Source organism: Mauremys reevesii, linkage group 1, assembly GCF_016161935.1.
Source record: "Mauremys reevesii isolate NIE-2019 linkage group 1, ASM1616193v1, whole genome shotgun sequence".
Classification (NCBI taxonomy): domain Eukaryota; kingdom Metazoa; phylum Chordata; order Testudines; family Geoemydidae; genus Mauremys; species Mauremys reevesii.
This window is the reverse complement of record NC_052623.1, coordinates 128195824-128201823: the sequence shown is the minus strand read 5'-3', so window position 1 is coordinate 128201823 and position 6000 is coordinate 128195824.

Genomic DNA, 6000 nt, shown 5'->3' with positions numbered 1-6000 from the left:
TTTGTGAGAAATGAGTGGAAGGAAGCCTCCAGCTGCAATGATAGTCCAGGCAGGACATTAAGGAGTGTGGATGAAGGAGCCCATCATCCCTCTGCTAGTCCAGGGGCAATTGAATCTTTTATTTACAATGAAGGGTGGGGGCTGATGGAGCTCAGCCCCCTGTTGCAATGATGAGGACGGTTACCAGCCATATTGTACCATCTGCCATCAAAAATTAGGGACAGGCGCCCTTGATCGACCTTACTGATGCTAGTCGGCATGGTTACCAGCCCTTTTGCACTGCCCCATGTGCCAATAGGCTGATGATGAGGACGGATTTCCATCTTTTTGTACCATCAGCCATCCATAGCATGGGGGGAGCAAGGATGTTGGTGTTGAGTGCTGCACCATCGCGTCTATCTGCAGCATTCAGTAAAGATAGGGTGACATGTAAAAGAGTCAACAGAGGATTGTTTTCACTTCTGGTGGTGGGTGGGGTGTGTGCGCAAATTGCCGAACTATGCCCTGACCCACCGCAGACACTGTGTTTGACCCTAGAAGCATTTGGAGCTCATCCAAGAATGCAAATACTTTTCGGAGACAGCAGGAACTGTGGGATACCTTGCGTCCTCATTCCCCATTCCCTCCATGAGCGTCCATTATATTCTTTGGCTTTCCGTTACGCTCGTCACGCAGCTGCGTGCTGAGTCTGTGCTATGCCGTCTGTCGGTAGATTTTTTAAAAATACTTTGGACCAGGCGTAAAATTACAGTAATTACCCTAATTAGATGCAGGAGTCTCCGAGCGAGATCACCCTGAGGAGGGTCACTGAAGGAGATAAAGAGCGCATGCTGCGTGAAAGCTAGCACGAACCAGGGCCCGATGCAGCCGTGCTCGGGGAGGCAGTGCTCCCTGAGTTCCTCATGAAAGCCTTGCGCGGAAAACTGTGCTACCACGGAGCACCCAATAAGGCACCTCTCCCCAGGAACCTCCTGCTGATACTTTTCGATTAACGCAAGGAGAGCTTCGTGGAGATCTCCAAGGATGATTTCTGTTCTATCCCCATATCTAGAGAGACCTCCTTTTCACACAGTTAAGATTCCTGTTATATTAAGAATAAAAGTTAACATGGTTAAAGCACTTACCGACTGCTCCTTCCCCTGATTCAGGGTCCGGGTTCATGGCCGGGGAGGGTTGTTGGGGGATCTCCGTGACGGTGATGAATAGATCCTGGCTGTCGGGGAAACCAGCGTTGTAAGCGCTCTCGCCTGCCTCGTCCTCCACAAACCCTTCCTCATCTTCCCCGTCCGCGAACATCACCGAGGAACTGGCTGTTGACACTGTCCCATCGTCAGAGTCCACGGTCACTGGTGGGGCAGTGGTGGCAGGCTCCGTAGCGTCCGTTTGCCGCTTTGATTTTTTGGTAGCCTTGTCTGGGGTCCTTGATTTTCACGCGGCGCTGCGTTGCATCCCGCCTGTATCCTCTGTCTCTCATGGCTTTGAAGACCTTCTCGTAGGTCTTCGCATTCCCTGTTTTGGAGCACAGCTCCGAAAGCACAGACTCCTTGCCCCACACACCGATCAGATCGAAGAGTTCCCAGTCAGTCTATGCTGGGTCCCTCTTTCTATTCACAGATAACATGAACTCCTCTGCTGGAGAGCTCTGCATCGTTGCAGGTGCTGCGGAGCTCGCCCCGATGTCCAGCCAGGACATCAGATTCAAAGTGCCCAGACAGGAAAATGAATTCAAATTTTCCCGGGTCATTTCCTGTGTGGCTGGTCAGAGAATCCAAGCTCGGTCTGCTGTCCAGAGCGTCAACAGAGTGGTGCACTGTGGGATAGCTCCCGGAGCTACTAAGTTCGATTTGCATCCACACCTAGCCTAATTCGAGCTAGCCATGTCGAATTTAGCGTTACTCCACCTGTCGGGGTGGAGTACCAAATTCGAACTAAAGAGCCCTCTAGTTCAAATTAAATGGCTTCCTGAGTGCTGCACCATCGCGTCTATCTGCAGCATTCAGTAAAGATAGGGTGACATGTAAAAGAGTCAACAGAGGATTGTTTTCACTTCTGGTGGTGGGTGGGGTGTGTGCGCAAATTGCCGAACTATGCCCTGACCCACCGCAGACACTGTGTTTGACCCTAGAAGCATTTGGAGCTCATCCAAGAATGCAGATACTTTTCGGAGACAGCAGGAACTGTGGGATACCTTGCGTCCTCATTCCCCATTCCCTCCATGAGCGTCCATTATATTCTTTGGCTTTCCGTTACGCTCGTCACGCAGCTGCGTGCTGAGTCTGTGCTATGCCGTCTGTCGGTAGATTTTTTAAAAATACTTTGGACCAGGCGTAAAATTACAGTAATTACCCTAATTAGATGCAGGAGTCTCCGAGCGAGATCACCCTGAGGAGGGTCACTGAAGGAGATAAAGAGCGCATGCTGCGTGAAAGCTAGCACGAACCAGGGCCCGATGCAGCTGTGCTCGGGGAGGCAGTGCTCCCTGAGTTCCTCATGAAAGCCTTGCGCGGAAAACTGTGCTACCACGGAGCACCCAATTTAGCAGCGTTAATTCGAACTAACCGCTCAACCGTCCACACCAGGAAGCCATTTAATTTGAACTAGAGGGCTCTTTAGTTCGAATTTGGTACTCCACCCCGACAGGTGGAGTAACACTAAATTCGACATGGCTAGTTCGAATTAGGCTAGGTGTGGATGGAAATCGAACTTAGTAGCTCCGGGAGCTATCCCACAGTGCACCACTCTGTTGACGCTCTGGACAGCAGTCCGAGCTTCGATGCTCTGACCAGCCACACAGGAAACGACCCGGGAAAATTTGAATTCCTTTTCCTTTCTGGACAGTTAGAATCTCATTTTGTGGTTGGACATCGGGGCGAGCTCAGCAGCACCGGCAGCAATGCAGAGCTCTCCAGCAGAGGAGTTCATGTAATCTCTGAATAGAAAGAGGGACCCGGCATAGACTGACCGGGAACTCTTCGATCTGATCGGTGTGGGGGGCGAGTAGTCTGTGCTTTCGGAGCTGCGCTCCAACAAACGGAATGCAAAGACCTACGAGAAGGTCTCCAAAGCCATGATACAGACAGAGGATACAGCCGTCATGCAACGCAGTGCCGCGTGAAAATCAAGGACCCCAGACAAGGCTACCAAAAAATCAAAGCGGCCAATGGATGCTACGGAGCCTGCCACCACTGCCCCACCAGTGACCATGGACTCTGATGATGGGACAGTGTCGACGGACAGTTCCTCGACGATGTTCACGGACGGGGAAGATGAGGAAGGGTTTGTGGAGGACGAGGCAGGCGACAGCGCTTACAATACTGCTTTCCCCGACAGCCAGGATCTCTTCATCACCGTCACGGAGATCCCCTACCAACCCTCCCCGGCCATGAACCCGGATCCTGAATCAGGGGTAGGAGCAGTCGGTAAGTGCTTTAACCATGTTAACTTTTATTCTTAATATAACAGGAATCTGAAGTGTGTGAAAAGGAGGTCTCTGTATATATGGTGATAGAACAGAAATCCTCCTGGGAGATCTCCACGAAGCTCTCCTGCCGTTAATCGATAAGCATCAGCAGGAGGTTCCTGGGGAGAGCTGCCTTATTGGGTGCTCCGTGATAGCACACTTTTCCGCGCGAGGCTTTCATGCGGTATTCAGGGAGCACTGCCTCCCAGAGCACGGCTGCATAGGTCCGTGGTTCGTGCTAGATTTCACGCAGCATGCGCTCTCTATCTCCTTCAGTGCCCGTCCTCACGGTTATCTCGCTCGGAGACTCCTGCATCTAAGTAGGGGAAGAACTGTTACGTTACGCCTGGTCCAAAGTATTTTTAATAAATAAACGGACAGACGGCATAGCACAGACTCAGCATGCAGCTGCGTGACGAGCGTAACGGAAAGCCAAAGAATCAAATGGACTCATGGAGGAGAGGGGAACGAGGACGCAAGGTATCCCACAGTTCCTGCTGTCTCCGAAAAGCATTTGCATTCTTGGCTGATCTCCAAATGCTTCTAGGGTCAAACACAGTGTCCGCGGTGGGTCGGGGCATAGCTCGGCAATTTACGCACCACCCCCGACCCCCAGAAGTTAAAGGGAAAACAATCCTCTGTTGACTCTTTTACATGTCACCGTATCTGTACTGAATGCTGCAGATAGACGCGCTGCTGCAGCACTCAACAACAACATCCTTCCTCCCACCCCGCCATGGGTGGCTGATGGTACAATAGGACTGCTACCCGTCCTCATCATCAGCCTATTGGCACATGGGGCAGTGCAAAAGGACTGGTAACCATACCAACTTGCTTGGGACCGGTCGATCAAGGTCGCCTGGTCCTAATTTTTCATGGTAGATGGTGCAGTATGCCTGGTAACCGTCCTCATCATTGCAACAGGGGGCTGAGCTCCATCAGCCCCCACCCTTCATTGTAAAGAAAAGATTCAATTGCCCCTGGACTAGCAGAGGGATGATTGGCTCCCTCCTCCACACCCCTTAATGTCATCTCTGGACTATCATTGCAGCTGGAGGCTTCCTTCCACTCATTTCTCACAAACGACTACCTGTGTCTTATTCATGCATTCTATATTACTTCATCACACAAGTGGGGGGACAATGGTATGGTAGCCCAGGAAGGCTGGGGTAAGAACGGAATGAACAGGTGGTGTTGTTGCAGGAGCACACCCTGTGAATAGCATTCAGCTCAAAATTTATGCATGATTGGACAGAGAGCAGCTGTGCTCTCTGGTTCTATGATACAGTGGTTCTCTAGTACAGTTGCCCATATTCTAGGCAGGACTGATTCTATTTTTAGATACCCAAAAAGAAGGGATTGACTCAGGGAGTCATTCCCAAATTTTGCTTTTGCGCCCCTGGCTGATTGGCCAGGGGCACTTATGACAGCACCAAATGGCGCAGTGCAAAAGGACAGGTAACCATGACCATCTTATTACCGTCTTCTTACCAGTTCATGGTATGGTAGACGGTACAGTATGCCTGGTAACCATCTCTGCTGTCATGCAAAAGCAAAAGCATGCTGCTGTGTAGTGCTGCTGGTCCGCCTCTGTCAGCAGCATCTAGTACACATACGGTGACATACACAAAAGGCAAAATAGGGTCCATTGTTGCCACGCTATGGCGTGTGCCAGGGCATTTCATGGAAAACGTGCTCGAAATGATTGTCTGCCGTTGCTTTCCCGGAGGAAGGAATGACTGGCGACATTTACCCAGAATCCACCGCGCAAATGATTTGTGCCCCAGCAGGCACAGGGGTCTCAACCCAGAATTCACAGAGACAGCCTAGACTCAGTTAATTGTTCGCAAAAAAGTATCTTTGCAAGGAATTCACTAACTGTTTCCCATCTCACAGCTTCCACTGTCTCCAGACCTTCCACAGCATCCCCCTCGCAGAGGCTGGCGAAGATTAGGCGGCGAAAGAAAAAGACAAGGGACACGATTTTCGATGAATGTGTGGGCTGCTACCTAGCCGAGGCGGACCAGCAGAGGCAGTGGAGGGAGAAAGTCTCTCTGTACCAGCGCTCACACAGCGAATGGGAGGAGAGGTGGCGTGAGGAACACAAGCAGGCGACTCAAGCAATGCTTATACTAGTGAGGGAGCAAACGGACATGCTCCGGCGACTTGTGTATGTTCTGCAGGACCGCTGCAGGACAGAGCCCCCGGCAGTATCTCTGCAACCACCCTCCCCCGCCACAAAGTCACATACCCCCCTCACCCTAAATAACCAGGAGGATGCCCGCCCTGGGCCGTGAATACTGTCACTGCACCCCAGCAGAGTGCTCAAGTAACCAAAAGCTCTCATACCCTACGTTTGCATAAGTCCTTCCCTTCCGGACTCAAACAAGTCCCAATCCCAGTCCCATCCCATAACTGTGTACTTAAGTAATAAAAATACTTTGCTGTTAAGTACTGTTTCCGTCATGTTTTTTCACTGAAGACTGTGTTTGAATGGGGTGCGTGGGGAAGTGCGTTGCTAATTGCATAGGACAGGCACC